Raw genomic sequence first — 25,247 nt, 5'->3', positions numbered from 1 at the left:
AATTTCGTAATAAGATATTGTTTATGGTGAAGCAGCAAAGAAAATATTCCATCTTGAAAGATTTGGGTTCAATTACAAAAAGAAACTGTGACCACAACGTTTTCCAACAAGCCGCCTTTGAAGTTGATGTCAGACACACGAACATTGCAGCCCGAGGTGGAGGCACCGCGCTGATGACCTTCAGGTGAAAACGGGCCGTTCAGACACTTCGTGTGACACAAGAGCTTTCCAATCCCCGCGAGATCCTGGACGCCGAGACGTTCGTTGAAAGCAGCATTCACCGGCAGGACCGCTATTCCGCTCCCTTTGCTGGTCTGCAGGAAATCCGATGCTGAAAATACAAAGTAAGACGGAGAGTATCTGGAAAACAGTTAAACTTTCAGTGTTCAGACTTTGGTGAGAACTATAAACAGGCCTTTGGATACATATAAACTGGGTGTGGATTAGGAGTTCGCTGTTCTTTTATAAACTGTGGGAGTGTAGATATGAGTGTGATGTTTATATGTGAACTATGGGTGAGTATATATGTGTGCGATGTTTATATATGAAGTGTAGGTGCGTATATATGAGTATGATGTTTATATATGAACTATGAGTGTGATGTTTATGTATGAACTGTGGGTGAGTATATATAAGTGCGATGTTTATATATCAACTATGAGTGTGAATATATGAGTGTGATGTTTATATATGAACTGTGGGGAGTATATATAAGTGCGATATTTATATATGAACTGTAGGTGCGTATATGTAAGTGCGATGTTTATATATCAACTGTGTGTGTATATATGAGTGCGATGTTTATATATGAACTATGGGTGTATATATATGAGTGTGATGTTTATATATGAACTGTGGGTGTGTATATATGAGTGCGATGTGTTTATATGAACTATGGGTGTATATATATGTATGCGATGTTTATATATGAACTATGGGTGTGTATATGAGTGCGATGTTTATATATGAAGTGCGGAATGACCGGGAGGGGCAATTCCAACATAAGGACACAAAGATCAATTAACAGTGGGGTGGAAATAGCTCAGTTGGGAGGGCGTTTCACTGAAGGTCTAAAGATCTCTGGTTTCGGCAGTTTGAGTTATTTAATTTCTGCTTCTTTGAATCCGAGAATGGTTACAGCACGGAAGGAGGCCATTCGGTTCATCGAGTCCATGCCGGAACTCTGCAAGAGCAATCCAGCTCGTCACACTCCCCCGCAGTTTACCCGTAGCCCTGCATTTTTTTCCCTTCAAGTACTTATCCAATTCCCTTTTGAAAGCCACGATTGAATCTGCCTCCAGCACTCACTCAGGCAGTGAATTCCAGATCTTAACCACTCGCTGTGTAAAAACGTTTTTCCTCATGTCGACTTTCATTCTTTTGCAATCACCATAAATCTTTGTCCTCTGGTTCTTGACCCTTCCGCCCATGGGAGCAGTTTCTCTCTATCTACTCTGTCCAGATCCTTCGTGATTTTAAATACATCGATTAAATCTCCTCTCAAAGTTCTCTGCTCTCAGGACAACAACCCCAGCTTCTCCAGTCTATCCACGTAACTGAAGTCCTACATCCCTGGAACAATTCTAATAAATGTTTTCTTCACCCTCTCTAAGGCCTTCACACCCGTCCCAAAGTGCGGTGCCGAGAACTGGACACAATACTGCAGTTGTGGCCGAACCAGTGTTTTATAAAAGCTCATCGTAACTTCCTTGTTTTTGTTCTCTTTGCCTCAATTTGTAAAGCACAGGATCCCATAAGCTTTTTTTAACCGTTTTCCCAATCTGCCCTGCCACCTTTAAAGATTTGTTCACAAATACCCCCAGATTTCTCGGTTCCTGCAGCTCCTTTAGAATTAAGCCCTTGAGTTGAAGTCGCCTCTCCTCGTTTTTCCTACTAAAATGTATCGCTTCGCTTTTCTCTGCGTTAAATTTGACCTGCCATGTGTTCGCCCATTCCACAAACCTGTCTTTGTCCTATCACTATCCTCTTCACTGTTCATTACACTTCCAAGCTTTGTGTCATCGGCAAATTTTGAAGTTGTGCACTGTACACCAAAGTCCAATTCATTAATATATATCAAGAAAAGCAGTGGTCCGAGTACCGACCCGTGAGGAACACGACTGTACACCTCCCTCCAGTCTGATGAACAACCGTTCACCACTGCTCTCTGTTTCCTGTCACTTAGGCAATTTCGTACTGCCACTGCCCCTTTTATTCCATGGGCTTCAACTTTGATGACAAGCCTATTATGCAACACTTTATCAAACGGCTTTTGGTAGTCCAGATATACCATGTCAACCACATTGCTCTCATCGAATCTCTCTTACCTCAACAAAAAACTCAACCAAGTTAGTTAAATACGATTTGCCTTCAACAAATCCGTGCTGGCTTTCCTTAATTAACCCACACTTGTCCATTGGCGATTAACTTTGTCTCGGATTATCGTTACTAAAAGTTTCCCCTTCACCGAGGTTAAACTGACTGGCCTGTAGTTCCTGGATTTATCCATAGACACCTTTTTGAACAAGGGTGTAATATTTGCAATTCTCCAGTCCTCTGGCACCACCCCCGTATTGGGTGATTGGAAGATTATGGCCAGTACCTCCACAATTTCCAATCCTAATTCCCTTAGCAAACTAGGATGCATCCCATCCGGACCAGGTGACTGATCTACTTTAAACACAGATGGCCTTCCTAATAGCTCTTCATTATTAATTTATATCCCATCTCGCATCTCAACAACTTCTTTTCCTGCAACTTGGGAGCATCTTCTTCCTTGGTAAAGACAAATGCAACGTACTCATTTTGTACCACAGCCATGCCCTTTGCCTCCATGCGTAGCTCTCCTTTTTGGTCCGTAATCGGTCCCACCCCTCCTCTTGCTACCCGTTTACTGTTCATGTGACAAAAGAAGACTTTTGGATTCCCTTTTATGTTAGCCACCAGTCTATACTCATACTCTCTCCATGCCCCTTTTTTCCCTTTTCACTTCCCATCTGAACTCTCTACATTCAGCCCGGTTCTCACTTGTATTATGAACCTGACATCTGTCCCACTCCTCTTTTTTCTGTTTCACCTTACTCTCTATCTCTTTCATCATCCAGGGAGCTCTGGCTTTATTTGCCCTACTCCCCCCCCCCCCCCACGTAGGAATGTACCTAGACTGTACCTGAACCATCACTTCTTTAAAGGCCGCCCATTGTTCGATTACAGTTTCCCATGTCAATCTTTGATTCCAATTTACCCTGGCCAGATGCGTTCTCAACCCATTGAAATTGGCCCTCCTCAATTAACTAATTTTACTCTAGATTGCTCCTTGTTCTTTTCCATAAGCCTGATGGATTCTAAACCTTATGATACTATGATCGCTGTTCCCTAAACGTTCCCCCACTGACATTTGCTCCACTTGGCCCACCTCATTCCCCAGAACCAGATTTGGATCGATTCTTGCGTTTATTTACAGTGAAATTTTATATCCGCCACTGGAGGATTGGGGATAGAATGGAAAGGAATCAAGTTTAGGAAAAGTTCGATCATATTCCTTTAGCTTTTATTTCTCTATTCCCCTCTGCCTTTTTCTCTTGGTTTTGTCTCCCCCGGTTCCAAGTGACCATTTGATTTGATGCATTTGTCCGAAACTGTTGCCTTTTCCAGATCTCGGTGCGGTCAGATCCGCCCAGTCTGTCCGTTACTGCTTCTGGCCATTAATGGGAACAGGCCCCGAGTTAAACGTTTATCTGCAAACCAGAGGAAGACACATAAAAAGAAAGATCTGTTTTTTCTGCCCCGGGGGCAAAGATGCAATGGGTGTTAACCAGAAAAATTCCCTTGACTCGGAGTGTGGATTCGCTTGTAAATGTTGGATTTTAAGAGTTGCAAAAAACGGAAACGAATCCAGTGAGCTTCTGATGGCCCGTACGGGGATCAAACCCGCGATTAGGAGTGAGCTAACGAGCCTTTCTAATACTCCGTTATTGATTTGAATTATGTTTTGTACCTGTACGCTCGTTGGCAGTGGTTTATGTACATGAACCCTTAAATTTGTCTACTCCTCCACAATTCCTAGCTTCTCGCCATTTCGAAAATACTCTGATCTATCTTTCTCAGGACCAAAGTGAATGACCTCGCACTTTCCCACATTGAACTCTATTTGCCGCAGTTTGCCCCACTCTCTTAATCCATCAACGTCACTTCTCAACTTCCTGCTTCCATCAACATTACTTATTGTGTCACAGGAAAGCTGAGTGTTCAAATCACGCGGGGCGAACAGGTGCTTTTAGAGCTGATCGGATACTGGATGTTTCAGAATGAATGTTTTATTTGCTCATTCTAAATATACAGAACCTTGCTCTAAAGTCTGTCTCCCGAGTTCCCCAGTTAAAGGGAGGTGTCTCTTTCTACCCTCGACTTTTCCATAGAGTCCACAGCACCGACACAGGCCATTCGGACCAACTTGTCAATGCTAGCGTTTATGCACCACACGAGCCTCCTCTCACCCTTCCACATCTAACCCGATCAGCATATCCTTCTAATCCTTTCTCCTTCGTGTGCTTAACTAGTTTCCCTTTAAATGTATCTGTGCTATTTGCCTCAACTACTCTTTGTGCCAGCATGCTCCACTTTCCGACCACACCCTGGGTAAAGAAATTTATCCTGAATTCCCCATTGGATTTATTAGTGAGTATCTTATACATATGACCACTAGTTTTGGACACCCTCACAAGGCAAGTGGATAGATTTTATCTACGTCTGCCCCATCAAACCCTTTCATTATCTTCATTACTTCTATCAGGTCACACCTCGGCCTTCTCTTTTCTAGAGAAAAGAGCCTTAGCCTGTTCAGCCTTTCCTGGTAAGTATATCCTCTCAGTTCTGGTATCATCCTTGTGAATCTTATTGCATCTTCCCCAATGTCCCTTTATCCTTCTTATAATATGGAGATCAGAACTGTGCCCAGTACTCGAAATGCTGTCTAAACGAGGATCGCTACTAGTTTAATATAACTTCTATGCTTTTCAATTCTATCCCTCTAGAAATGAACCCCAGTGCTTAGTTTGCTTTCTCATAGCCTTATTAACCTGTGTCCTGACTTTTAATGATTTGTCTATCTGTACCCATAGATCCCTTTGCTCCTCTCCTCCATTTAGACTCTTATTATCCAGCAGTATGTGGCCTACTTATTCTTCCTACCAAAATGCACCCCCTCACACTTATCTATATTGAAATTAATCTGCCATTTACACGCCCATTCTGTAAGTTTACTGATGTCTTCCTGTATTTTTCGCATTTTGCGTTTGTATTAACTACAGCTCCCAATTAGATGTCGTCCGCAAATTTTGAAATTGTACTTCCGATTTCCGTGTCTAAATCATTCATGTAAATTTTGAACAACAGTGGTCCCAGCACCGAAAAAATTTGAACAACAATGGTCCCAGTCCAGGTAAATTGTGAACAAAAACGGCCCCAGCACCGATAAACTGTGAATAAAAACCGTCCCATCACCGATAAACTGTGAACAACAGTGGTCCCAGCAGCTATAAATTGTCAACAGCAGTGGTCCCAGCACCGATAAATTGTGAACAACAGTGGTCCCAGTACCGATAAATTGTGAACAACAGTGGTCCCAGGGCTTTTGACCTTGAACTGCAGTTGAAACTTTTGCATAAAATGAAAAGAAGTCCCCAAATCGCCCCACCTGAATCTCAAACGCTTTGGGAAGAAGTTCAGTGCAAACAATCAGGAATTTAAAGGCACCTCAGTGACCTGCACTTGCTTTGAATGAGTTTTGTTCGCCATTACATTTGATCGTGAAACTGCTCTCGGCTTTCATCTCACTGAAGCAGAGAATGGCCGCTTTGTATCTGTCAGCGTGTAAGTGACGAGGTTGGGCTGAGCACGAGTCTTATCCAATTTTTGAAATATCACCAAGCGCCGGGGAAAAGAAACTTAGAGTCGAACTGTCCCTGTTAGTAATGAGTTGAAGGGAATATCGATCCAAGCAGATCTGGACAGCGCGCAGTGCAGCCGCACAGGAGTTCCAAATCCACCGTCCAGCCACTCGGCAATCATAAATTTTAACTGAACTTTGCTCTGGCCCAGAGTCACCCGCTGAAATCCAGTCTTTCTCGGGCACATTTTTTTCTCAACATCATAACCACTGGTTTAAAAGAGAAAACTGCCGTCCGTTTCACTGTAAGTGCAAGAGACAACTTTGCAGACACCGCGGAGTGTTAGACACCGGCTCGTTGGACCTGCTCATTTCAACTCATCTCATTTCCAGCAAACCTACGAGAGCAGGTCAGAGGCTGGGTATTCTGCAGTGAGTGACTCACCTCCTGACTCCCCAAAGCCTTTCCACCATCTACAAGGCACAAGTCAGGAGTGTGATGGAATACTCCACTTGCTTGGATGAGTGCAGCTCCAACAACACTCAAAAAGCTCGACACCATCCAAGATAAAGCAGCCCGCTTGGTTGGCACCCAATCCACCACCCTAAACATTCACTCCCTTCACCACCGGCGCACTGTGGCTGCAGTGTGTACCATCCACAGGATGCACTGCAGCAACTCGCCAAGGCTTCTTCGAAAGCACCTCCCAAATCCGCGACCTCTACCACCTCGAAGGACAAGAGCAACAGGCATATGGGAACAACACCACCTGCACGTTCCCCTCCAAGTCACACACCATCCCGACTTGGAAATATATCGCCGTTCCTTCATCGTCGCTGGGTCAAAATCCTGGAACTCCCTTCCTAACAGCACTGTGGCAGAACCGTCACCACATGGACTGCAGCGGTTCAAGAAGGCGGCTCACCACCACCTTCTCAAGGGCAATTAGGGATGGGCAATAAACGCCAGCCTCGCCAGCGACGCCCACATCCCATGAACGAATAAAAAAAACCTGAACATTACTAAAATAGAGGATGGTGAATCACAGCTCGAAAAATCAATGCTGTCTATCACTGGGTGACTGAGTCTTCCAACATACAGGCATTCAGGGGAAAGGGGAGTTTGAAGTTCAGAAATAAGACAGCACAGATTTTCACTCGTGCAAACTGCACACCCTTTATTTTGGAAAAGTAAACTGATGGTCAGACAGCTGTTACATTGATCACTGCAATCTGAAGCTTTCGCTCGGTGAATTAATGGTTCAGTGCGCAAGACGTCGTGTTTCTATAGCGCAATTGGTTCCTGTTAATTAATAATGGTTGGTGGTTAAATTCCACTCACAGAGGGTGACTGTTACCTTAACATTCATTGTCTCGCATTGCCGGGTTTCTAAAGTGCTGCTACCAGCTGAGCACGGCTGATATTACAACATTAAGCCTGCGGTCGGAGAGCAGGCACACGAACAATAAATATAAAATCCGAGATTGGCTTAAAGGTGATCAGAATTCTTCGTGACAGACCAGGTCCGAAGAGGAGACTCACTGTTTGCCGGAGAGCTGTCTCGCTGTGACGTGGATATTTCTGCAGTGATGCGAGATGCAAACTGTTTCCCATTTTTCCGCAATGAATGTCACTCCCCTGACTTTGGAAAAGTAAAATGGTATTCACATTCCGACAGGTTTCAGTTGATTTGTGAGGGATCATTAAAGGATCCTGCAGCGCTGCCTCCGTTAACAACAGCAGTTCTAAGCCGCATCTCAGATGCAGCAACAATCCCATCAGTTTTTTGTTGTTCCCCAGCTACCGGAGTGAGTGAGGCCGTGACAGCAGCACCATTCAGGCCGCCTGTCCGGCCCTGCTCTCTCAAATCACCCGCTGCCGAGGTAAAGCAGCGAATGCAGTCTCAGACCGAGCATTATTGCCCCTCCCTGGGAAAGTGGATACCACGGCCCGACCAAACGTCCCCATACACCGAGCACAAGCAGAGGAAACTCCGGGGAGTTTATATTCTGATCACTCGGCCTTCCAGCAGGATTTAGCGAGAACCAGAGAGTGTGAAACTGCCATTGGGCCTCACTGAGAAAATCGGGGTCAGTAAACTCGAGATGCTGGAGTCAGGATAAGCCAGCGGTTGACGGCGCTGTATTCAGATCGCAGTTTCGCCTGGTGGTGTGGTTTTGAATCCTCAATCTTCACATTCAGTCCTTTGCTTGTACGAAATTCTTTCTTGTGCCTGAGGCTGGAGGTAATGTTTCTGCCCAGTTGATTTGTTGCTTCCAGAAAGCCAACCCAACATCTGTCCCCGGCAGATTTATTTTTATTGGTTGTAAGAATGTGCAGTGTTTGAGGTCATCAGAACACGGCCCGTGGAATCAGTCCATTGTGGCATTGACCAGTTGTTCCAATACCTCAGCCACGAGCCTCATCTGGCTAAATGGGAATCCAGATGTGGCAATTTACAATTGCGATTATTGAATAAAAATGAATCATGGTCACGTCTTTAGGCCTGTGATCTCAATACTCATATTCGCATGTGGACTTTAAACTTTTTGTGTGTTGTTGATAAAATGGTGAAAAGCAGAGTGTGTGAATGTTTTTGATCGTTGTGAGTCCTTTACTTCCTCGGTTACTGAATGGTGGTAGATGTTTGTTATGAAATATACACAGGTGACGTACACCTCACTGTCTATTGTGTGTGTGCAAGATGTTTTCTGCTAAAATTCGTTCATGTGACTTAGACAATGCCACCATAGCCACATTTGCGGCGAGTCAGCAATTTCTCTTGGACAACATTGACATAGAGCATGGCCGAGTGCACTGAGTCCGGACATTGATGCTTCAGGACTGTCAGGGTGGGATTCGATTTTCGTCTCCAACAAACTTTCCACAGCAACGGAAAGATTGGCGGCTGCTGTTGCATAAACATCACAGTCAAACAAACACACACTCTTTGTATGTACTCACTTGAGGTTATACAAGAGTGGGGGGCACTAGTTAATGTACTTTAACTGAGGCGGCACTAGTTGGGGTTGTATGATAGACTGGAGCAGACGTTGCCCTTCTGTATTACTACGGTGGGGAATTTAACAAAGTCTGCACCAGATACCATGCATCACGAGCACGAAACATTTTTTAACCAAGTCCTAAAATACCGCCTTTAAATGAGAACGGGTGACAATTCAACACAGGAAAAACACAACAAACTCATTAAAGTTTAGACTGTCACTTGGTAACCAAGGTGGAAAGCCAACAAAGTGGAACATTGCTCAGGGATGTCCTGTTCACAAAAGGGTGGACAAATCCAATCCGGCAAATTACCACCCCATCAGTCTACACTCAATCATCAGCAAAGTGATGGAAGGTGTCGTCGACAGTGGTATCATGCGGCACTCACTCACCAATAACCTGCTCACCGATGCTCAGTTTGGGTTTCGCCACGATCACTCGGCTCCAGACCTCATTACAGTCTTGGTCCAAACATGGACAAAAGAGCTAAATTCCGGAGGTGAGGTGAGAGTAACTGCCCTTGACATCAAGGCAGCCTTTGACCGATGTGTCTTCAAGAAGCCCTAGGAAATTGGAAGTCAACAGGAATCAGGGGGGAAACTCTCCAGTAGCTGGAATCTTACCTGGCACCAACGAAGATGGTAGTGGTTGTCGGAGGCAAATCATCTCCGCCCCAGGACATCACTGCAGGAGTTCCTCAGGGCAGTGTCCTAGGCCCAACCATCTTCAGCTGCTTTATCAATAGCCTTCCCTCCATCATAAGGTCAGAAATGGGGATGTTCGCTGATGATTGCACAGTGTTCAGTTCCATTCGCCATCCCTCAAATAATGAAGCAGTCCGTGCCCGCATGCAGCAAAACCTGGACAACAATCAGCCTTGGGCTGATGAGTGGCAAGTAACATTCAAGTGCCAGGCCATGACCAACTCTAACAAGAGAGAGTCTAACCAACTCCCCTTGACATTCAACGGCATTATCATCGCTGAATTCCCCGCCATCAACAGCCTGGGGCTCACCATTGACCAGAAATTGAACTGGACCAGCCAGATCAATACTGTGGCGACAAGAGCAGGTCAGAGGCTGGGTATTGTGTGGCGAGTGACTCATCACCTGACTCCCCAAAGTCTTTCTACTATCTACAATGTACAAGTCAGGAGTGTGATGGAATACCCTTCACTTGCCTGGATGAGTGCAGCTCCAGCTTCAATCAAGAAGCTCGACACCATCCAGGACAAAGCAGCCCGCTTGATTGGCACCCCATCCATCACCATAAACATTCACCCCCTCCACCACCAGCGCACCGTGGGTGCAGTGTGTACCATCTACAGGATGCACTGCAGCAATTTGCAAGACTTCTTCGACAAACCCGCGACCTCTATCACCTAGAAAATAAAGGGCATATGGCACATAGGAACAACACCGCCTGCATGTTCCCCTCCAAGTCACACACCATCCTGTCTTGGAAATATATCTCCGTTCCTTCATCGTCGCTGGGTCAAAATCCTGGAACTCCCTACCTTACAGCACTGTGGGAGAACCTTCATCCCACACGGACTGCAGCGGTTGAAGGAGGTGGCTCACCACCACCTTCTCAAGCACAATTAGGGATGGCCAATAAATGCTGGCCTTGCCAGCGACGCTCACATCCCAAAGAAATCGTAGAAAGTTTACAGCACGGAAGGATGCCATTCGGCTCCATGCAATCGTAATCCAGCTATTCCCACTCTCCCGTCCTTTTCCTGTCGCCCTGCAATTTTTTTCCCTTCAAGCACTTATCTAGTTTCCTTTGAATCTGCCTTCACCACCCCCTCGGGCAGTGCAATCCAGATCCTAACCATTCGCTGTTTAAAAAAGTTTTTCCTCATGTCAGCTTTGGTTCCTTTGCTAATCACCTGAAATCTATGTCCTCTGATTCTCGACTCTCCTACCATTGGGAACAGTTTCTCTCTATCTGCTCTGTCTAGACCTATCATGATTTTGAATACCTCTATCAAATCCCCCCGCAACCTTCTTTGTTCCAACGAGAACAACCCCAGCTTCTCCAGTCTGTCTAAGTAACTAAAGTCACTCATCCCTGCAATCATTCTAGTATATCTCTCCTGCACCCTCTGTAAGGCCTTCACATCTTTCCTGAACTGCGGTGCACAGAACCGGACACAATAGTCCAGTTGTTGCCGAAACAGTGTTTTATAATGGTTCATCATGACTTCCATAGCTTGTTACTCGATGCCTCTATTTATGAAGTCCAGGATCCAATTTCCTTTTCAACCGCTTTCTCAACCTGTTCTGAAGTCTTCAACGATTTGTGCACATAAACCACCAGATCTCTCTGGGCCTGTACCCATTTTGGAGTTGTACCCTCTAGTTTATATTGCCTCTCCTGGTTCTTCCTACCGAAATGTATCATTTCGCATTTCTTTGCGTTAAATTTCATCTGCCACGTGTCCGCCAATGCCACCGGCCAATCTATAACCTCTTGAAGTCTGTCACCATCCTTCACACTGTTTACTACCCTTCCAAGTTTTGTTTCATCTGCAAATTTTGAAATTGTGCCCTGTACACCCAAGTCCAAGTCATTAATATAAATCAAGAAAAGCAGTGGTCTCAGCATTGACCCCTGGGGAACACCATTGTACACCTCCCTCCAGTCCAAAAAACAACCAATCACCACTACTCTCTGCTTCCTGTCCCTTCTCCAATTCTGTATCCATGTTTCTACTGCCCCCTTTAATCCATGGACCTCAATCTTACTGATAAGCCTATCCTGCGAAACGTTATCAAACACCTTCTGAAAGTCTGTATGCACCGCATCAACTCCGTTGCTTCATCAACCCTCTCTGTTAACTCATCAAAAAACTCTATCAAGTTAGTTAAAGACGATTTGCCTTCAACAAACCCATGCCGGCTTTCCTAATCAAGCCTCAGTCGTCCAAGTGAATGTTAATTCTGTCCCGGATGATCGTTTCTAAAAGTTTCCCCACCATTGAGGTTAAACTGACTGGCATATAGATGCTGGCTTTATCCTTACATCCTTTTTTGAACAAGGATGTAACATTTGCAATTCTCCAGTCCTCTGGCACCTCCCCCGTATTTATAGATGTTTAGAAGATTATAGCCAGCAGCTCTGCTATTTCCACCCTTACTTCCCTCAGCAGCCGACGATGCATCCCATCCGGCCGGTTGACATATCTACTTTAAGTACAGCTGGCCTTCCAAGTACCTCTTCTTTATCAATGTTTAGCCCATCCAGTATCTCAACCATATTTTCCTTTACTGAGACTCTGGCAGCATCTTCTTCCTTGGTAAAGACGAATGAAAAGTATTCATTTAGTATCTCGGCCATCCCCTCTGCCTCCATGAATCGTTCTCTTTTATGGTCCTTAATCAGAGTAGGGCTCCTACTGCCCGTTTAATGTTTACATGCCTGTAGAAGTTTTTTGGATTCCCTTTTATATTGGCCGCCAGTCAATTCTCATACTCTCTCTTTGCCCCTCTTATTTCCTTTTTCACTTCCCCTCTGAACTTTCCATATTCAGCCTGGTGAATGAATGAATGAAAAACATGTTGGATTTCCGTCAGTCGGAAACAGAAAGTTATTGGTTGATTAATGGCGATTTGAACAACTGTTCGTCTTTTTACTTAGTTGAATGATTTTTGCGAAATTAATACAGCAAACTATTTTGTAAAAGTTAATTTCCTGAAGGGGAACCGGCCCCGTCTCCCAGCACTGAGAACATTTGTAGACGGCAACTATCTTCCGAGCATTTCCTATAAGTGTTTGCACAGCAGAGTTTCCGTAGTGTAGTGGTTATCACGTTCGCCTCACACGCGAAAAGTTCACGGTTCAAAACCAGGCGGAAACATTTTCAAAACGTTATCCACTAAAAATCAATAAATATGAAAAAACGCAAGAATTCACTCTGTGGTGAAATATGAATAAAATACAAAACCGGTATATTTTCCTTTCTCTGTTCAGTTCGACACACACTCAAACATTACACAGATACCGAAAATGTCTCTCCCTCACTCCAGTTTCCTGCCCTGACTGTGCAGAATTTCCCTCTCAAAGCTCCTCATTGCGACTGGTTTTAGTTGATTTGTGAGAGACCATTAAAAGACCCTGAAGAGCGGCCTCGGTTAATAACTACAGTTCGAAACAGCATTGCAGCCGTGGCAACAAACACATCAGTTTTTCGAAGTTCGATGTTCCCCAGCTCCCGGATTGAGTGCGGCCACGACAGCAACGACATTCAGGCCGCCTGTCCGGCCCCGCTCCCTCCAATCACAGGTTGCTGGCGGAAAGCTGCAAATGCCGCCTCAGACAGCGCAATACTGCCCATCCCTGGGGGACAATATACCACCGAAGCTTTCACCACACATCGCAGGCATCATCTGTCCCGCAGTGTTCTTGCTTCGCTGCAAACACAGAACTGACCAGCTGTTTCAATGTTTATTGTCTGAACAAGGATTTAAACTCTGCACACTCAAATCACTAGCCGCTTATGGAAGTCTGATAGTCCACCGACTGAGCTACCCAGCCTCAATATTAAAAAAGATCCATTATACAGATTTATGGTAGGACTCTGAATTATCCCTCATAGAATCGAACTGGGGTGAACTGTGACGTTCGTGTCATGACTTGAAAAACTCTCCAATTACCGACAGTATCTTTGAACGAGTTGTGTCAGCAAAACCGTGATTGAAGCCGCTTTGCATTTGTCAAACGTGTAGGTGACGATATTGGTATTGATAAAGGTCGATATCAAATATTTGAAATATCACCATACGCCATGACCCGAAAATCGACTGTAAAATCGAGTTTTTCCTGCAAGTCGTGAATTGAAGGGAAAGGCGCACCAATCAGATCAGAGATAATGTATAAAACTTGATATCAACCACCAGGTTTCCCCTTTTTTCGGCGTTTAAAACAATCTGTTTCACAGTTTGTCAAACCCGAAACAGCCTCTGGGATTTGTTGATTGGAATTTCAATGCAAATTGGGACCGTCACTCAGTATCGGAACAAATATACCCGCTGAGGTATCGGGGTTGTTACTGGTTTATTGATATCAGTGAGTCACCGATTTTAAACTAGCTGAGGGTCTAAACCTGAGATAAGAGCCTGGGATGGACAAGAGATTCTTCAATGTATCAAGTTAAATTACACTGATACTTCCAACACTGTACATCACATCCCTTAAACATTGTTACCTGTTACTATATAACACTGGTGAGGGTGGAAACGGGAAATAATGGAAAAAACCTTCATTGTATCCAACTTATTAATATTATTATTATACAAACAATGTGCAGCCTATCCCATAAAAAAACTCAATGCTAAACCAGTCGTCAGTCCCAGAGCCGCTGTGCCCGTGATGTGATTTACATCCGATTCTGACTGACTTAGTATTAGACGCGCTCCCGTCAACAGAAAACGGTTGTGGCCGGATTCATAAGAGAAAAATGAGGACCGACCTCCGCATAAGCTGTCTTCATAATTTAACCATTTTAGCCCCGGTATCATTCTGGTGAATCTGCGCTGCACCCCCTCCAAGGTCAACATTTCCTTCCTGAGATGTGGTGCCCAGAACTGAATGCAATACTTTAAATTGTTTCTCAGCAGGGATTTATATCTGTCACATACTTCCCCCCTTTGAATATCGGCTTCCCTGAAATAAAGGCCAACATCCCATGAGACATTTAAATTAAAATTTCTCCCATTCCACTGGCTTTGAGCGATTTCTGTACTTGGACCCCTGAATATCTCTGCTCCTCCACAGTTCCTAGCTTCTCACCATTTAGAAAATACTCTGATCTATCTTGCTTCGGTCCAAAGTAAATGAGCTCACACTTGCCCATTTTGAAAGTTTGAACAGACTGGGGCTCTTCTGTATAGAAAAGAGAAGACTCGGGGGTGACCTGATCTAGGACTTTAAGATTATGCAAGGGTTTGATAGGTTAGACGGAGATAAGGTGTTTGCACTTGCGGAGGTGAGGACTCCAAATCATTGGAGCCATGAACATCAGGTATTCACTATTTAATTCAATATGGCATTCAAGAGGAACACATTCACCCAGAGAGTCGTTAGAATGTGCAATTCGCTCCCACAAGGAGTAGTTTAGGCGAATATCATGGATTCGTTTACGGCGAAGCTAGATAAACACATGGAGGAGAAAGGAATATAAGGGTTTGCTCATACGGTTAGATGAAGAGGGGATGGCGGAGGCGTGTCTTCAGCATAAACACCGGCATAATCTATTTGGGCCGAATTGCCTTTTTCCGTGATGTACATTCTTTGTAATTCGATGTAACTCCATCTGCCACAATTTTGCCAACTCACTTAATCTTTCAATTTCCCTTTGCAACTTTATGCTTCCATTTACACGACTCACTGCGACACCTGACTTGGTGTCAGCGACAAACGTGGATATACGGCAGTCTATTCCGTCGTCTACGTCATTTATATACCGGGACTCTGTCTCCCACCTTCGAACCAACTCCCTACCCGTTTCAATAGGTTGCTTTAAATTCTACGCACTCCCATTTATGTTAACAGTCTCTTCTGTAGTTCCTTATCGAATCCCTCTGGAATTCAATATTATATAACACCCATAGACACTCCATTATCTACCATGTTAGATAAATCTTCAAAAAGTTCAACTAGCTTTGTTGGACTTGACTTACCCTTTACAAATCCATGCTGGTTCTGTCTGATTACTTCATATTTGTCCAAGTGCTCAGGCATTCTTTCCCCAATAATGGATACTGGTAACTTCCCCACAACAGACGTCAGACTAATGGGTCTATAATTTCCAACTTCATCTCTGCTACCCATCCTAAATAATGGGGTGACATTGACAATGTTTCAATCAAAGGAACAATTCCTGAATCAAGAGAGTTTGAACGATCATGACTAAAACATGTGCCATTTCCTCGCCTATTCCTCTTAGTCCCCTCGGGTGGTAACGATCAGTTCCTGGAGATTTGTCTATCTTTATTCTAATTATTTTCTCCATTGCCATGATTTTACTTACACTGAATCCCCATGATTTATTTACAGTTGTCCTCGTGTCTCTGGTATGTTAGCTTCATTTTGTTCTGTGAAGTAAATATTTCGCAATTCTGCCATTTCCTGATATTCAATTACAATATCACCTCCATCTGTCTTTAAGGGGCTCACATTACTCTTAGTCACCCTTCTTTCTCTTAAAGTACTGGTAAAAACCTTGATTGTTGTCCTCATTTTCCCTCAAAGGTTTTTCTCTTTTCCCTGATTGTTCCTCTTCCGGTTTTTAGTTTCAGCACCGCAATAAATAATACTTTGCTCTAAAGTTCGGCTCAATAGTTCTTTACTGTCAGAGAGAGAATTGTCTGATCCCCGAATTTAGTTGATATAACAAACACAAGCACACATAATCATCGGTGTATCAACGCACTGATGGATACACAAAGATAAACACAGCTCGAAATGTCGGAAGTATCGGGATGCACAGGTGAACGGACAAGCGAAATGGACAAAATAAAACGGTCTGAACCACGAACAGACAATAACGTGTCGTTGATAGATGTTAGTGAGAGGAGGTGTGGGAAGTCTGCAATCAATTGGCGCTGTGGCTTAGTTGGTTAAAGCATCTGTCTTGTAAACAGGCGATCCTGGGTTCAATTCCCAGCAGTGCCTTATACAACATATTACTTTTACCTAATTTGTGGAATTAAGCGACAAAATAACACTGTGGTGTTTGTACTTGTTCAGGTTTCAGGCGGAAACAGATATCAAGATGACTGCTCAAAAACGCCCTTTCATTATTCAGACAGAACTCTCATAGAATGTGTCTGTAACATGTTCATTTCAGGACACGTTCTTCTTTCCAGTCTCGTTGGGGTCGGGGGATAATTCACGATTTGAAGTTTAAACCCGGAAGTAGTCCTAATTTGGACCGAGATTTGTGATCTTGACCTGCGGTACAAACGTTTGCAAACTGGAAAATGAAAGCCCGAAATCACTCCACCTGAATCCCCGGACCCGAATGAAATATATCCCAGGATGTTAATAGAAGCAAGGAAGGAAATAGCGGAGGCTCTGACCATCGTTTTCCAATCCTCCCTGGTTGCAGGTGTGATGCCGGAGGATTGGAGGACCGCTAAAGATGTACCGTTGTTTAAAAGGGAGAAAGGGGTAGATCGAGTAATTTGTGGCCAGTCAGCCTAACCTCGGTCAGACTGAAGGTATTCCATTAAATCTGCACTGTACTTCCTCCACAGCCAATACTGGGAGGAGGGGACTGTTGGCTGACAAGCCTCGGCTACACCGGGAGAGGGAGACTGACCCACGCTCTCTCTTATTTCTGGGATGTGCTACTTTTGAAAAAAAAGGTGAGTATCTCTGTACTTTTAAACTCGCTGTCTCACTGCACGTGTATTTAAAGTGTATCGTAGGACGGTGTGTGAGTGTCTCTGTACCTTTAAACCCTCTGGCTCTCTACACAGGTATTGACAGTGTATTGTAGGACGATGTGAGTGTCTCTATACCTTTAAATTCTCTGTTTCACTGCACAGCATTGACAGTGGATTGTAGGATGGTGTGAATGGGATGAGGGTCTGTGGGGCGAAGTGTAGCCGATTGGGAGCAGCGCCCGTTTGCGGGCTGAGTATTGCACGCTTGATTTTCTCGCTCCCTTATTTCTTTCTCTCTTTCTTTCTTTCATCGCCTTATATCCTATCCTTTCTTTCACTCTCTTTTCATTTCTATTATTTCATTCTTTTTATTTCTGCCTCCAGCATCTTTGAATGTGTCCTGTCTTTGTTCTCTCATGTTTCTCTGCTGAAAGATCCATAATTCAGACCCGCCGCTTCTTCCAGATTTTTTTCCTTCCACAATCATGGTCTATTTCATTGACACTTTTCTGCGGCCTTGCCTACTCTAACACTCACTTTCACAGTCTTACACCTTTAAGTTTGCACTACATCGACCGCTGTTTCTCGGGGGCACATGTCCCGTTCGCATCAATGTCCATTTGTGCCTTGAAACCAGTCGATACATTTCCATCTGCTCCAGAGACAAGCTCAAAGAAAGCAGGGCTGGCATTCGGAAGGACAGCGCAAACTTTTCCGTGATATTTCCATGGGGTATCTTGTGACACGGGGGATGTTAACTGAAGAACTGGGTTTTGTTTTCATGGTCGTTGGCGCTTTTCCCCGAGCAGTTGATGTGCGGGAGAGACGGGCGGCGCTGCATCGCTGCGAATGACGGCTGAAAGGTGCACTTTTGGCAATCTGGGCGGTGCAGGAAAGTCGGAAATGTTCTGCTTGATCTTAGTAGGTCTGTGGAAATGTCCAATTGTAAAGGAATGAGGAGAAATGAAAAGAGCGGCAATGGAGAAAAGGTGTCGATTACAGGAGGTTGGCCGTGAGCGAAAGGTCCTTTGAAAGCTCGGCGCGGAGGAAATTTTGTTCGGAAACGGCAGACTTTAAGCGCGTGAGGAAAGTGAAGTGTGAGCTGCATCCTTGGGTTAAATTGGGTGTTTTCAGGAAAACAGCCATTATGAAATCACAAAAATGAAAATAGAAAATGCTGAAAACGCTGAGCAGCTCAGGCAGCACCTGTGGCGAAAGAACCAGAGGAAAGGTTTCAGCTCCATGACCTTTATCATCAGATCTGAATGGCTCACCATATGCGTGAGTAACTGCGCTGTCTCAGATGCTGGCTTCCATCTTTGAATTATGTGGGTTCGAATCTCACTGCTGCCAGAATTTGTCGACCCTTCCATTTTCGGCGCCTCACCAAAAACCCTTCTTTGACAGGAAGTGCTTTTCCGCATTGCTGGTTGACATCTTTTTGCACAATTCAGCAAAGTCTGGATTGCCACCCAACTGTTTCTTAGACGGAGGTGTTGGGACTGTCAGGGGTGATCTCCGCGAAGTATCAATCAATGTGCACAATGGCACCCTGGTGAACCGAGTACCTCTTATAGTCAGTATAATATAAAAGATATGTACCATAATTATGAATTTCTTCTTTGCATCACACTCGGATTTATTATCAGGGAATGTACATGAACAGGTCGATTTACGTCACGCTCCGGTCGCTTCGCATCGCCTCCCACAAATAGAATAGAATCATAGAAAGGTCACAGCACGAAAAGAGGCCATTCGGCACATCGAGTCCGTGCCGGTTCTCTGCAAGTGCAATCCAGACAGACCCACTCCCCCGTCCAGTCCCTGTCGCCCTGTATTCTCTTTCGTTTCAAATACTTATCCAGTTCTTTATTGAAGACCATGAGTGAATCTGCCTCCACCACCCCCTCGGGCGGTGTATTCCAGATCCCAAACACTCGCTGTGTAGAAAAGTTTTTCCTCATGTCACCTTTGGTTCTTTTGCCGAACACCTTAAATCGATGTTCTCTGGTCCTTGAACCTTCCGCCAATAGGAACAGTTTCTCTCCATCTGCTCTGTCTGGATCCTTCATGATTTTGAATACCTCTATCAAATCTCCTCGTAACCGTCTCTGTTCCAAGCAGAACAACCCCAGCTTCTCCAATCGATCCATGAAACATATGCCCCTCATCCCTGGAATCTTTACAGTAAATCTCTTCTGTGGGGATTCGTTATTAACATCGCCGAATCCCCCACCATCAACATACTGGTGGTCACCATTAACCAGAAATTTAACTGGACCAGCTACATCAATATTGTGGCGACAAGAGCAGGTCAGAGGCTGGATATTCTGTGCCAAGTGACTCACCTTCTAACTCTCTAAAGCCGTTCAACCATCGACAAGGCGCAAGTTGAGTGAGTTGGAATATTCATGTGATGGCCATCGACCTGAAACGTTAACTCTGTTTCCATGTCTCAAGATTCTGCCTGACCTGCTGAGGATATGCACATTTGCAGTTTCAGGTTGGCAACACAGCCAGTATTTTCATTTTGAATAAAGGTGCTTTCGCGTATTTCCGTATGCGACGAGGTGGCCGAGAGGTTAAGGCGATGGACTGCTAATCTGCTGTGCACGCGTGGGTTCGAATCCCATCCTCGTCGCTCTGATGTTTAAGTTTTGTTTCTCTCATTCAGTCCACCCAGAAGGTCTGGTCAAAGTCCCATCCTTCTCGAAACGGCAGACGGTGGGTTTTGCATTGTTTGCTGATATCAGCAACAGTTCCTTCCAGGATGGTGTTGAGATTGTAAGGTCGCGAAGTATCAGATTGTACATTGGTGTCATTGTAAAAAGAGTAAATCTTATGGTCAATGTAAGAGAAACTTATGCACCATAATTATGATTTATGTCCGGATCATTCCGTGTCTGTGTCTGTTTAAAAGGGGTTTGCTGTAAGTCCCAGATCATTCTGTGTGCGTTTTACCCGATTTTCTTGATACCCTTTTTCCTTCTGAACTGAAATGACGATCCTCTCTCGAGAAGAAGGTTCACCGCCTGCTTCGGGCAACTGGTAGGAAAAATAACAAAAACTGATGAGACCAAGTTCATTCTGCTGGGCTTCCATTCCAATCTCCGCACTCTATCCCCCATTCAGTCTCACCCCCGCCTGGACATTATAATCTGCGATATTCATAAGGGAATGGAGAAGCCGAATATCACGGTTATAATTTTCTTGGTTGCTCAACAATGAATAGCTTCAATTGCAATGATTCAGAAGGTAATCATAGAATCATAGAATCTTACAGCACAGAAGGAGGCCTTTCGGCCGTTGTGCCAGTGTCGGCGATTTCGAAGACCTGTCCAAATTAGACCCACACCCCAGATTTTTCCCCATAACACTGCAAATTAGTCCTCTTCAATTATGTCCAATTGCCTTTTAAATGATCCTATGGAATCTGCTTCCACCACCCTTTCAGGAAGTGCGTTCCTGATCTTAACAACCCTCTGTGTGAAAAAAATTCTCCTCAATTCCCCTCTAGTTCTTTTGCCAATTATTTTCAATCTGTGATCTCCGGTTCCCGACCCACTTACCAGAGGAAACAGTTTCTCCCTACTTGCTCTTTCAAAACCCCTCATTATTTTGAATACCTCCATTAGGTCTCCCGTTAACCATCTCTGCTGGAAGGAGAACAATCCCAGCTTCTCCTATCTCTCCACACAACTGAAGTCCCTCATCACTGGTGTCATCCAGGTCAACCTGCTCTGAATCCTCTTCACTGCCTTTTCATCCTAAAGTTTGGTGCCCAGATCTGTACAATATACTTCAGCTGAGGACAAACCAATGATTTGTAAGGATTAGCATGACTTCCCTTTTTAATGTATTCAATGTCCCTATTTACAAAGCCAAGTATCCCATTCGCTTTCTTAAACACCTTATCAACTTGCCCTGTTTTCTGAATATGCTCCCCCAGGTCCCTCTGCTCTTGCAACCCCCCATAAATTGTTCCATTTAGATTATACTGTCTCTCCATGTTCTTCTTCCAAAAGTGCATCACTTCACACTGATCGGCGTTAAATCTGTAACGTGACTGCCCATTTCACCAGTCTGTCTTTGTCCTCCTGAAGTCTGCTGCTATCTTCCTCACTATTTACAACGTTACCAAGTTTTGTATCATCCGCAAACTTCGAAATTGTACTCCCTATTGCCACATCCAAGTCATTTATATTTAACAAGAAAAGCAATAATCCTAATACCGACCCCTGGGGGATCCCACTGCATATATCTCTCCAGTCAGAAAGACATCTGTTTACCACTAATCTCGGCCTCCTTTCCTTCAGCCAATTACTTGCCCACGTTTCCACCGACCCTTTAATCCCACGTGCTTCTAGTTTTCGAATAAGTCTTTAATGTGTTCATTTCTAAAATGTGTCCTCAAAAAAAATATATCCCCATAATTTTATTGTTAAACAATGAGAATACAGATATTAAATCGAGTGCGAGATCGGGTTCATTCCCATTACCCGGAGGTGACGGAACCCGAGGAGGGGAAATCCCATCTGGGTTTATTTTTACCGAAAACGGAGACGGAAAATAGCAAATCTCATCCCGTCGAAATCCAACAATTGGACGAAGAACCGACAGCCTTTTCCCATCCCGGGTTTGCAGACCTGTCTGTTGAAGGAATCCTGATAAGTCCATTAGGGATCAACAGCGAAAGTGAAGAAACGCAGACAGAGATAGATAGATACATGCAAAGAAAAATAGTATAAATCTCCAATTCTGTGATTGAGCAGAATTTAGGTGGCAGCTTAAAGGAAATTCGTCGCATGCCGTGAAATCTTAGACGTGTACATTGGGCTGGATTCTTACATTATTTCTGAAAAAAGTAAACACTGCCTGGTAACTACAGCTCTTATTTATTTGACCATTTTGCAGTGGCGGTGTGAAGTGATTTCGAATCTCAGTGAATTTCAAGACCATGCTTGACCCACTCGTTTGGTCACCCACAGGTAGCACGCGGTTGTAGACTGCGCAGGCTCATCACAGGAACTCTGCCAGACTGCATGTTCCAGACTTGTATCCAACGCAACACGTGCAGCCTGCAGCCGTGTGTGGATTGGTGGTTGAGTGTAGAACCCTCGCCTGCCGACGGGAAACCAGGGGTTTGGTTCCAGGCCAAAGCAGCTTCCTTTACCTTTTGTATCTGTACCCATGAAATCGCCTGAATTGGGATAAATTAATGTGCCGGCTTCAATCTGTACAACTTCTTGAAAGATTATCTTCATTTCGTCCACGTGTCTTTCGTGGACATACCCTCTGCATTCTGTCCTCTGGTGTTCAAACATGCTCGGCTGGAGATAAGTCAAACCTGCCTTCTGCACTTGCTTCAAAGATGTGAGAAGCCAATTGGTGGTTTTTGACGAAAAATGGGGACGCAAGGGGGCTCATACCGTGATTTGAACCAGTGAAACTCCCTGAGCGAGAATCAGATCCAAAGTCCAACTGGTAACAGAGCCGTGCAGCCACTGTAAAATTTCGCTGCCACGCAGCCGATCCGCCATCCTTTCAGAACACCATGGCCATCCAAACTCGCTTTCATGTACGATATACGATGTAGAGTAATATGAGGTACTGAACTAATTATTTCAGATCAACAATATTTGTCTCTCTTTATCAAATTTGTTTTGAATGTAAGACTTGTATTATCAAGTAACACTTTACAGAATGAATTACTCTGAAACGACATTGTCGTCTGTCTCGGCATCGTCATAGTTTGCACTCCACCATAAGTACACTTTACTCAAATTGCTGATTTCATTCACTATGAGAGTGAAGAGCCATGAATGTGGAAACATTAGCTACGAATTTATCAGCTGGGTTGCACCTTTCCTTTTCCTACTTCCTCAGTCTTTTTTTTCTTTACCCTTCTCTGCTATTGTTGCAGGTTAGATCAGCCATCGCCGTTCAAGGAAGCCTGAGAAGTCCATTGTGGACAATACAGAGAGACAAGAGACGGAGACATGGAGAGATGGAGAGATGCATGCAAAGAAAATAAAGAGTATAAATGTCAGGTTTTGCAAACTAGCAGAATTTATGTTACAGATTGGGAGAGATTCCTTCTTGGGTCTTGAAATCTTGCAAGAGAAGATTGGACACAAGTTAAAATCATAGGCCTCGCTGGAGAATCTCTCGTTCTGGGAGAGAGATAAATGCGGTCAATTAACACCAATTAATCTATTTCAGCACTGAAGTGATCTTCAAACAGTAGCTCTGCGAGCAGAATTCAAACCTGGGCAGGAAAACCTCAATTGAATTTTGAGTCCAACGCTTTAAACACTCGGCCACCGCAGCTGTAAACGGCATGTTCATTCAGATCGGATTCCAAATGGACACATGCTGCTGTTACAAACGCGCGCATTGATGGTGCTTGGGGTCGAATTCTTACCTGTTACGCTGGAGACCTTGGTTCGATTCCCGATACAATGCAGGATCATTCTGCAACAATGAGGAACTGAAGAGCAAAAGTGTACTCTTTCGCCCCTCGAGACTTATGCGCAATTCAGTGAGATCCTGGTTGATATGCAACCTAACTGCATATTATCGCCTTAGCCCCATGTCCCTTAATGCCTTTGGTTAACAAAAATCTATCAATTTCAGTTTTAAAATTAACAATTGAGCTCGCATCAACTGCCGTTTGTGGAAGAGAATTCCAAACTTCGACCTCCCTTTGCTTGCAGAGGTGTTTCCCAACTTCACTCCTGAAAGTCCTGACCCTAATATTTAGGCTGCGTCCCCGAGTCCTGGACACGCTAACGGGCGGAAATCTTTTTTTTTCGATTCACCTCATCAGTTCCCCTGAATATTTTGAAATGTTCGATCAAATCAGCCCTTAATCTACATATTCGAGGCAAACCCTAGTTTGTGTAATCTCTCCGCGTAATTTCAACTTTGGAGTCCAGGTAACATTCTAGTAAATAGACGCTGCACTCCCTTCATAGCCAATATATCCTTCCTAAGGTGCGTTGCCCAGAACTGAATACAATACTTCAGGTGTGGTCTAACCAGGGCTTTGGATAGCTGTATCATAATGCCTATCCCCTTGTATTCTAGTCGTCGAGATATAAAGACCAACATTCCATTAACCTTTTAAATTATTTTTTGTACCTGTCCATGACATTTTAATGATGTGTGTTGATGGACACCGAAGTCTTTTTGGACCTCCACTGTTTCGAGCTTTTCATCATTTAGAAAGTACTCTGATTTATCCTTTTAGGTCCAAAGTGGATGACCTCACACTTGACTAAATTCATATCGATTTGCCACAATTTTGCCCATTCATTTTTTATATTAATGCCTCTCTGGAATTTTATGCTTTCATCTGCACTGCTAACAATGCTGCCCATCTTGGTGTCATCGGCAAACTTGGATATGTGGCTTTCCATCCCGTCATCTAATATCCGCCTAAATTGGGAAAAATCCAAATTCAGTTTCAATCTCCTCATCATCTTGAGACATTTTATGTCCCTAAGCGAGAATCATACCCCTCGACAAACGAGCCGCTGTTAACTTAGGTGTGCAACCAGTGTAAACGTTCGTTGCGTCCCACAGCCGATTGACCATCCTTTCAGACCACTTCGATCCATCCAATCTCGTTTTCTATTCGGGTGGACAGCAATATCAAGTTTTACACGAACTATTTCCAGTCACCAATATTAGTCTCCCTTTACCAAATTGCTTTCGAGTACACGACTTGAGTAATCAAGTAAGACGTTTCAGAATTAGTTGCTCTTAAACGACATTGCTTGTGAGGATACTGAGAGTCGTGTCGATTTATGGCACGCTCTGTTCCCTTTGCATTGCCTCCGACACATAGAATTGAATCATAGAAAGTTTACAGCACGGAAAGAGGTCATTCGGCCCATCGAGTCCGTGCGAGATCTCGACAAGAGCAATCCAGCTGGAACCACTCCCCCGCCTTTCC

The 25,247-nt window shown here is 44.2% G+C and overlaps 3 non-coding genes across 3 annotated transcripts; all 3 read left to right on the top strand.

Moving 5' to 3' along the window:
• Window positions 1-12,683: 12,683 nt before the first annotated feature.
• trnav-cac (transfer RNA valine (anticodon CAC)) lies at window positions 12,684-12,756 on the top strand. Its single transcript has one exon. It is a non-coding gene; the product is annotated as a tRNA-Val (tRNA).
• Window positions 12,757-16,497: 3,741 nt separating this feature from the next.
• trnat-ugu (transfer RNA threonine (anticodon UGU)) lies at window positions 16,498-16,571 on the top strand. Its single transcript has one exon. It is a non-coding gene; the product is annotated as a tRNA-Thr (tRNA).
• A 3,280-nt stretch (window positions 16,572-19,851) lies between these two features.
• trnas-gcu (transfer RNA serine (anticodon GCU)) lies at window positions 19,852-19,928 on the top strand. The gene has a single exon. It is a non-coding gene; the product is annotated as a tRNA-Ser (tRNA).
• Window positions 19,929-25,247: the final 5,319 nt, after the last annotated feature.

This window comes from Heptranchias perlo, chromosome 20 (genome assembly GCF_035084215.1).
Source record: "Heptranchias perlo isolate sHepPer1 chromosome 20, sHepPer1.hap1, whole genome shotgun sequence".
Lineage (NCBI taxonomy): Eukaryota > Metazoa > Chordata > Chondrichthyes > Hexanchiformes > Hexanchidae > Heptranchias > Heptranchias perlo.
Note: the sequence above shows the minus strand (reverse complement) of the source record. Positions and strands in the feature narration are given on the sequence as shown.